The sequence below is a fragment of the Ochotona princeps genome, chromosome Y, assembly GCF_030435755.1.
Source record: "Ochotona princeps isolate mOchPri1 chromosome Y, mOchPri1.hap1, whole genome shotgun sequence".
Classification (NCBI taxonomy): Eukaryota; Metazoa; Chordata; class Mammalia; order Lagomorpha; family Ochotonidae; genus Ochotona; species Ochotona princeps.
Genome location: NC_080866.1, coordinates 1,410,201 through 1,420,181, shown reverse-complemented (window position 1 = coordinate 1,420,181; position 9,981 = coordinate 1,410,201).

The window sequence follows — 9,981 nt, the reverse complement described above, 5'->3', positions numbered from 1 at the left end:
CTCCTATTCCATTCTCTGAGCTGCACCATCTAGCAAACTACCCAGCTTTTAAAATACTGTATTTAGAACAAATCCCAATCTTAATCGTAGTTCTCGAGTCTTGTACTTATGATTGAGTATACTTAGTTACACACAATTTTATTATATTTGTATTCCTTAGAACAAAGTAAGCATAGTTAAGATAGCAAAAGGATCTTTGAAACTTGTTTGTAAACCACTCTATCTCCAGCTTCTGTCACATCTAACCCTGGCTTTCCTCTATGATAGAATGTAAAGGGAATGATCAAGTATTCAGTACATAACCTTTTGTGATGATGTTTCTTTTTTTTGTTGTTATTTTTTTCTTTTCTGATGATGTTTCAATCAGTATAACACTATGCATATTTAAATTGTTAGAGGTGTGAGAAGTCCTTTATTTTTTTGTAATGATATGTGTATACCTATTTGTTTAAATTGGTCAGTACTTAAACAAATCAAATGTGCTGTTTCTAGTTTGGGGTTATTATAACTACTGCTACCAGCTTCCCTTTTTATGTAATCAACAGTAACATGAGTGAAGTAGCCGGGCTATATGTTAACTACTACACATCTATTCTATTAAGACCAATGAGTTCCACAAAGTCAGAGGATACCAAAAGCAACACATATCAATGTGGATACAGCAAGTACTTGTATTGCTAAATTAAGCTTCAGTTTGGAAGCAGAGTTTTAAAAGTTGAGAATGACCCACAAAATGATGGTTTCATGATAAAAGAAATAATGAAATAGAATGAAAAGAAAAAAAACAGGTAAATATGTCTTCAAAATTTAGAAGTTTATACATTAAAGGTTAACATAAATATATGAAATGACAATCAAAAAAATAAAACAAATATTCCTGAATTTTTATTTTAGTAGGGCTCTAGATTCACACAAATGCACAAATAAAAGACTTGTTCTTCCAATTTAGTAGATATTTGAAAAGCACAAATGGTCAACAAATACATGACAAGATGTTTGACAGGAAGAAAAATGGATCAAATTCATGAGACATAATTCAAACTATTTACTTGGGTTAAAATAAAAATTATGGGAAGATAGAAGATTTTGGTGTTAATATAAATTGTAACCCTCTCTAATTTGCCAATAGAAAATTAGAATGCTACAGGGGATGAAGTATATTACTGCTCTTCAAAAAGTGAAAAGCAGAATTCTGTATCCCAGCAATTGCACTACCATGTGTACAAAAAGAAATCTACTCACTTAAACTCTATATGTGCTATAAAGAATATATTACAGGGGCTCTATCAGGAAAAATGAATACCACCTACATCTTCATCAAATAAGTGAATGGGAAAACAACATATAATTCACCCACATAATTAAACACCATGTAAGTGAAATATGAAAACATTAGCTTTAGTCAAAAATGCTGGACATGAAAGGGCACATATTATATTTTTATGTTTAATACAATATTATAAATAAGTGCACTCAAATTATGACAAAAGTAGTTTTTAGATGCAAAGCTTAAAGGTAGGGTTGGCTCTCTTTCCCTGTTATAGAACAAAAGGAAATCAATGGTTCATGAGTTTGCATCCTTGTTAACTATGTGAACATTAAAAATAAAAATTTTAAAAGTTGGTACAAGGGAACAATTCTTTAACGTGCATGGGGGGATTTCTTTTTGGGTAACAGAAATGTGAATGATTGTACAAATATTCTGAATGTACTAACATGACATCGAAATATACCTGTCAATGTGACAAAGGAAAAAGCTTAAATGAATTTTATTAAGACATTCTTATGTTGAGAGGGTAGGTAATAGAAACATTATTGACAAAAAATCTGAGTTCTACTATTACATGGAGGGAATGACTGAAAAGATAAAATATGTTTTTAGAATATATTATAGTCTAATATGGTTAAAATTAAATGTATAAACGTACATTAAAATAAGCAACTGATATAGCAATATGTTATGAAAATGTAGCTATTGCATATTATGTTTGGATTTTCTAATGTGAATAATCACAAATTATGTAATTATCAGTCAAACATACAGAAACAGAAATACATATATATATGAATGAAACACTTCAATGTAAAAACAAAACACTAAGAGTACTCTGAATGAATAAAAAACAGAATACTGGAAGGGAGACAAGGCCTAACTCAGGGAATAAAAACAATTGAAGGCATAGCAAAGTAAACAACATGTTTCACATGAGAAGAAAGAAATATGTATAAATCATTCTAATCAAGCTAACTAACATGTTAGCTTGTTGAATTTACCAGTTTACATTGGGATACTGCAGTGATTGCTGCAGAGTAAGTCTGTGATGTTTTAATAAATAAAATCAACAAATAAGGGAAAGTTCTGTGATCACCTGCCTCTTAATTATCTGAGAGGTACGCTACAAGAAAACATAAACTCCTATAAATGAACGCACCCTTTTTCTATGTAATGACAAGCTGTGTTGGTGTGTTGTAATATTTTGGCAGTGTGTATGACCTATAGAATTGCATCATAAAATGAAAAAAAAAAGGATCTGTATGATATTTACTTGCCCTTGAAAAAGGAAGTGAACAAAGTAAAATAAAAATGCACTTTGGGAAAAAATGTGGTTTGGATTGTTAAAACCTAATGTGTTCCAACTTAGTTTACCCAGCCAATTTAGAAAGATTCTGTGGACTTACACAATTCATTTTTTAAAAAAAGATTTATTTAACTTTTTTTTGGAAAAGCGGATATACAGAGAGGAAAACAGACAGAAAGGAAGATCTTCCGCCTGATGGTACACTCCCCAAGTGACCAGAATGGCTACAGCTGAGCTGATCAGAAGCCAGGAGCCAGGAACCAGGAACCTTCTTCCAGGTCTCCCACACGGGTGCAGGGTCCCAATGCTTTGGGCCGTCCTTGACTGCTTTCCCAGGCCACAAGCAGGGAGCTGGAGCGGAAGTGGAGCTGCCGGGATTAGAACCGGCGCCCATATGGGATCCCGGGGCGTTCAAGGCGAGGACTTCAGCCGCTAGGCCACGCCGCCGGGCCCCCAGAATTCATTTTTAAATCCTAACATACTCAGAGTGGAGCAGGGGGACAGGAGGAGGCTTGTATCCCAACCCTGGAGACTCTCGGATCCTCACCAAGGACTATCAGCACGGGCACCAAGGACTACATCCCAACTGCCAAGGAGACCACGGGGAATTGGAGTGCCCTCGGAGGCCGAGAACTCTGAGGTCACCCACTCCCATTTGAATCTTCCACACGGGATGGAAGAAGCCCAAATCTTTCCTCCCGGGATCCAAGGTCATAGGAATGATAGCCAGGAGCCCTGAGCGGTCTGCAGAAACAGAAGAACAGTAAACTTCCTTCGGGACACGGGAGAGGAGCTTTCTCTGGTCCTTGCCTGGTTCCAACTTTGGGTCCCCACCCTCTCTAGCAATGACCATCAGGGTTTCTCTGGAGTTACCACCTCTAAAAACAAAACAACAACAAAAGAATTAGAATAGTTAGAGAACAGCAGGAAAGCTTAGAACCAGACAGGAAACGGTTAGCTTTTACTCATACATACCTTACTAGGTAGGACACAAAGATTAGTTACTCCTCACTAAGGTACTGAAGATTTCTCTGCACACCCCTCCTAAAACTGTTCTGAATGTCAACTATTGACATAAGCCTTGTTAGAGTTATAAGCCAGTTTAGACTATCCTAAAATCTGTTCTGTTAAAAATTATGTTTCAACACTTTAAACTGCTAAATACTAAAACAAAGATAGACAGCTGAATAGTATCCTACAGCCATTTTAAGGTGTATAGAAGTCATTTGTATATAAAGTAAAATTGACATGTCAGTGAACTAGTCACAGCATGTGGTTAAGAACTTGTAATTTTTAACATATTGGTCACTCAATTCCATGTCAATTAATTCCATAATGTTGTAAATTGTTGCTGATGTTATGCTGGGGCTTTCAATTGATAGGGATGATACTCTGCCGGCTCTACCTTCAGACCAGAGATGGTCTCCCCAAGAAACCATTGAATTTATCTGGACAATAAGATGCTGGACTCTATGCTTGGTATATGCTTGCAAAGAACAAATCTTGACTGAATTTGAAATGTAATACTGCAACAAGGTGGAGGAATCCACCATGGGGGGAGGGTAAAAGAAGGGGTGGGGGGAATCCCAGAGCCTATGAAACTGTGTCACATAATGCAATGTAATTAATAAAAAAATGATCAATGGAAGAAAAAGAAATCCTAAAATAAAATAAGATTCATCATGACTCTCTAGAGGCGTATACATTAAGATAATTATCTGAAGAGCAAATTAATTTGGAGATTCTATGTAGCTTATTAATAAAGAATGATTGCTTTAGTTATATAACACTTGGTGAATGATACTGGGCCCGATAATATAGCTCAATAGTTGAATTCCCACCTTGCATGTACCAGTTATGGGCACCAGTTATGGGCGCCAGTTCATGTTCCGACTATCCATTTCCCATCCAGCTCCCTGCTTGTGGCCTGGGAGAGCAGTCGAGGACGGCCCAATGCTTTGGGTCTCTGCACCCGTGTGGGAGACCTGGAGGATGTTCCTGGCTCCTGGCTTCAGAAGGGTTCAACTATGGCAGTTGCAGCCACTTGGGATTGAATCAGCAGAAGGAAGATCTTCTCTTTGTCTCTTCTCCTTTCTGTTATCTAACTTTCCAATAAAAAATAAAATAAAAATCTTAGGAGAATCAAGATAGCAGAACAGGGATAGTACATGTTTAAACTGACAGAGAAATATTAGCCAATGTGGAATCAGAGAGGGCACTTTCCAGGAAACAGAAGACAGAACGACACCAGAAAGGTACTTGGAAACTGACACAAAAGCAACAGACACAATGGTGTGGTTTTGCTGTGACCAATATCCCACCAGCATTCAGTGGCTGGCAGAACTCCACCAGTAACCAGGTGGGAAGGGACTTTCACTGGGAGCTTAGGAGGTGAACCCAGACAAAGAACTGCCTGTCCTGCTGGTCTGTTTGATTTGACCAGGAGCAGAGACAGAGCAGCAGATCCCAGACGGGCAGTGCGAGAACAGGGTGGATTTCACAGCCCAGTCACTCCCTTAGTGCTGAATTGGGTGGCATATTGTTTAAAGAGGCAAAGTCTATGACAGTACTCCACATGCACTGAGCTGGGTGTGAACTCATTTCTGTCTCAGTGAACTGCAGAAACGTAGCATCCTACAGCTTACACTCAAGACAGATAGTCCTAAAACCAGGCAGATCATGAACTCTAGTAGTGGCACATCAGCTGCCATTTCTTACAGTGCAACTCAGCTCAGCGCATGGTGTTAGAGTCCGGGTGAAGGTCCCCGGACGTCAGGGTGCGAGCTAATCAACCCCCAGAGAATGACAAAGAGTCTCACTGGTAATGCAAACAGCAAACAGAGTTTATTGCGCCAGCATGCTGGGGTCAGACCGCACTTGGGGCACGCAAGTACTAATCAGTACTGTCCAGTTGCTGGTCCTCCGATAGCAGTTCTAGCAGCAGCCGTGTACTGAGGAAGATTCCTCAGTCTAATGCAGAGTAGGGGGGAGTGTTGGAGTATAGGTTAATGCTATGATAGTATATTAATATGCTAAAACAGTTTCAACAGCCACCCCGCACTGAGATTCCTCAGTATAAACAAAAAAAAAAGGGGGGAGGGAATGTTAGAGTGTAGGTAAAATGCTATTGTTGGGCAGTGTGAGATTCCTTTGTACTGAACAACTGCTACTTTGCTAGGCCAGGAGGTGCCCGGGCTTTGGGAGGATTCCACTTTGGCGATAAATCTGTTCTTTGCTGCCTTGCAACTTTGTGAAGGCAAGGGCACAGTTCTTCTCCGGTCCCAAGAACAGGAGGAAGATAAGGGTGTGAGAATGGGATGAGCCATAAAGATAGTGGGTATGGGAACGGAACAGGCTCCCTGTGCCTGAAGGCCATAAAACAATGAACATGTCTAAGGTTGTTACTTTGGATGTATTTCCCAGCCCCAAAGGGCCTAAGGAAGCTACTGTCTTAGGCTGTTCGGGGTCGGACCACCCGGCTTGGCTGGCCTGCATGCCCCAAGTGTGGTCTGACCCCAGCATGCTGGCGCAATAAACTGTTTGCTGTTTACATTACCGGCGAGACTGTTGTCATTCTCTGGGGGTTGACTAGCTCGCACCCTGACGTCCGGGGGCTTTGTCCTGGACTCTAACAATGGCACTTGTCCTACAGAGGAAATAATACCGACCTTGGCTTCATAGGGGTCAAAATAGGTCCGTGTGGCACCCAGACCTAACGTCCAACAGGTTCCGGCAAGATCAGCACCACCAACAACCTAGCTATATACGACACCTGGTGTCTCCCTAATCCTGGGACCTGCTCCAACTGGAAGTGGGAGAAAGGTTGCAGAGACAACGGTGCAGCCTCAGCACGGTATCACAGGAGGTGGAGAGTGGTGAGCCAAGAGCTGGGGCTGTGGAGACCACGGTGGAAATCTGACATAAGAACCCAGACCTGGAACTCGTTGGAGGTTGTGGCACAATAGGCTGCAAGCAAACAGTTGTGTACCAACTGCAGTAAGTAAAATCAAACTGCAGACCTGTGGGTGACACAGCTCAGAAACCTGCCCCAGGGAGAAGACTCTGCTAACCAGAAGTACAAAGACCAACAGCAAAAGAAGAGACAGAGGCACAATGAATATTACTGAAAACTCCCCTGTAAAGGAGCAAAACCCTATGCCAACCTCAGAGTTAACCGCGGAAGACATTGACAAAATGGGGGATACAGAATTCAAAACACTTATTATAAAGCTTCTTATCAACAATGAGAAGCACATAATACATGAGTTCAAGAAATTCAAGGAATTTGTCACACAGGAAATGAGTCAGACGAAAGCTGCTATATCAGAAATGAAGAATACAGTGGCACAAATTAAAAGTACAGTGGAGGGGCCCGGCGGCGTGGCCTAGCGGCTAAAGTCCTTGCCTTGAACGCCCCAGAATCCCACATGGGCGCCGGTTCTAATCCCAGCAGCCCCACTTCCCATCCAGCTCCCTGCTTGTGGCCTGGGAAAGCAGTCGAGGACGGCCCAAAGCCTTGGGACCCTGCACCCGCGTGGAAGACACGAAAGATCCTGGCTCCTTTTTATGAACTGAGTCATCTCCAGCTGTTGCAATCGTTTTGAGAGCGAACCAATGGATGATCTTCCTCCTTTTCTCTGTGTAATTCTGACTTTCTAATAAAAATTTACTCTATGTAATGACTCATTTTGACAAAGCTGAATATATACATAGCCTCATAAAGTGTAAATTGTATATTTCTAAAATCTGGTAGCATTTCCTGAAAACATTTAGAACATGTAGATCCAACAATTTCCTTTCAGAAAATGGACTTGTCTCATTGTAAAACACACTCGTGACTTTTTGGTGGACATTTGACTTAACAGTGAAGATCCCTGCGTCCTTTAATCTAATCATTCCCTGTGAGTTACCACCTTCTGGCAAAGGCAATTGTAGCTTCCTGATAATAGATTCCCTAGGAGGTCACAGGGAGACTTAAGTAGTTTACTTGCCACCAGATGGAAAATTGGGGATGAATGCCAGTCTTTTGGCAATGGAACTAGAATGAAGGCTCGCATCAGTTTTTTGAAATAATTTTACATGTAATTTGTAACATCCACAAACAAGAAGCCTGGTTTTCACCTGAAAGTTCTGAGAATAGATCTCACCCCACAAATTTAAAAGCTGTGTGATTTCACATAAGATTTGAAAAGATGCAACTTAATCTATACTACCTTACCAATATATTGCTTGCCTTCCATGATTAAGATGCTAGATGTGAAAATGATTCCATTAAAAAGTTATCAATTTATTGACAATGTACTGTTCACCCTAAGCCAGCGTAGATATATATGCCATCTCCCTATCCTAATTTATTTTGACTATCAAACACCAGCAAGTTGAACTACAGAATTCTGTAATGCTTAAACAAATATCACTCAAAACTTACTACATGACACCTTACAGAATTTCATTTGTGCTTACGTAAATCCATTTTTCTTCTGTAGGCCAACCTTAAAACATCCATTACTCAACTACCGAAAGCATAGAAATATCATGGCTTCGTAGATGTTTCACAGTTTGGTGGGGTGCTAGAAAATTTTCAGTTCTTCGGGCTAAAACTTTAAGTTTACTTCCACCTTTCTCAATTGCAAGCTTCAACTGATAGCATAAAATACTTTAACTTTTTATTTAAGTAAAACCAGAAGAACAAAGAGCAGCACATGCAGTGCTACCATCTAACACAATACAATAAGCAATTACTAAACAGTGACTTCAGGTTCTATGGTTACATTCAGCAAACTAAATTCACTTTTATTTTTTACTCCAAGTATTGCTGAGTAATTAAACTGAATGCAGAAGTCACTGAGCATGGCAATACAGAAAAACAAGCATGTTTGAGAACTGCAAATGCCAGACAATTAAACAAATCAAACACAACAAAACACGTTATTTAAATAAAATCTGAGAACCTTTGAGAATTTGTATAATTCCTATCTGCTTTCAGAAGTGTTATAAACTTGGCATGCTTTAGTTTCACATTGCTAATTTTGCTTTAAATTTTATCATAAAATTGTAGCTATGCTGCCAATTTTGGGTCTGCTTAATTTGACTCAAGTTTAATAGGACTTGACATTAAAAGCTCACACTACCCCACAATAAATTTCTTCACATATGGTGACAATCAACATTCAAGTGCCAGTGTTTGTGTACTTTTGGTCAAGTTTCATTAAACTTTCTAAGAATCACTTTTAGGCTTACAAAAATAAAAATAAATATCTGTCAAAATGCTCAATAAATATTACACAAGCAAAAAATATCTACTAAAATCTGTCATGTGCAAATAATTTTCAACAAGCAATGGTCCCAGATGAAATTTAACAAGCTGAATTTCCAAGAGACAAGTATTTGAAACTGAAAAACTTACACATAAGACAAACATGCACATACATATATAAATTCTCTGAATGTGCAATAAAATAGGTACTTTGTAAAAAGTTATGGGCAAAATGTCCAGGCGTCTAATCTATACTAATTTAAATAGCACCATAACAAATGACCTCAAAACTGTCAAGTGGTCAACTGCACCTACTTTATTAAAGTTTTAGAACAAGGCACAACACACTTGAAAATATATTGCACTTTAAGAATTCTTGCCAGCTTTTATGCTACTGTAAAACATTTTTTTAAACTGTATTCTGGCCAAAATGCACAGAATTCCAAGCAGCAGAGGCATTTTCCGTAATGGACAATGATCTTTGGCCAAATTTAGTACAAGGACTACGAATTCAATGGAAACCTACTCAACTAAAATACTGCCATAAATATTATTTTTAAAAATATCAAATTGATGCCCTTTGCAGCTTAGCATGAATTTTCAACCTGTGTGATCGCAACATTTTACTTCTGAAATTTATAAAAATTTGCAAATGTAAGCCACTTTTTTTAATGCAGCTCTACAAAGCAATGTGAATTCAAATTAACACAAAGCCTGCTGCACAGCCCTTTCTGTTCAAACCCTCTTGACCAAAAAACATTAACAGCTAGCATGCATTGAAGATCAAAATGAACCCGATCTGCAGTAAGATTTGTTGACTAACACTGTCAGCCAGACTCTCTAACATTTCCATTTTATTATGGCAGGCATTAAACATTTAAATGTTTGCTAAATTAAGACAATAGAACTTTAAACTTTTTCTGTATCAATGCGTCTATACTGCGTATCCTAGAATACTCTGCCTAAATATTAAATGAGAAATCATTGTCTATATTTGTATTAACTTTGAAGAATGGTTTCAAATATGTTTTGGGTGTATTCTTACATCCTATCTCTTCACCATTGTAATGGCTTAACTAGATGGAGGTTCTAAACTCCTTTCAAGGATAGAGTGAGCAAATCAGAACTTAATACAGTTAGCCACAT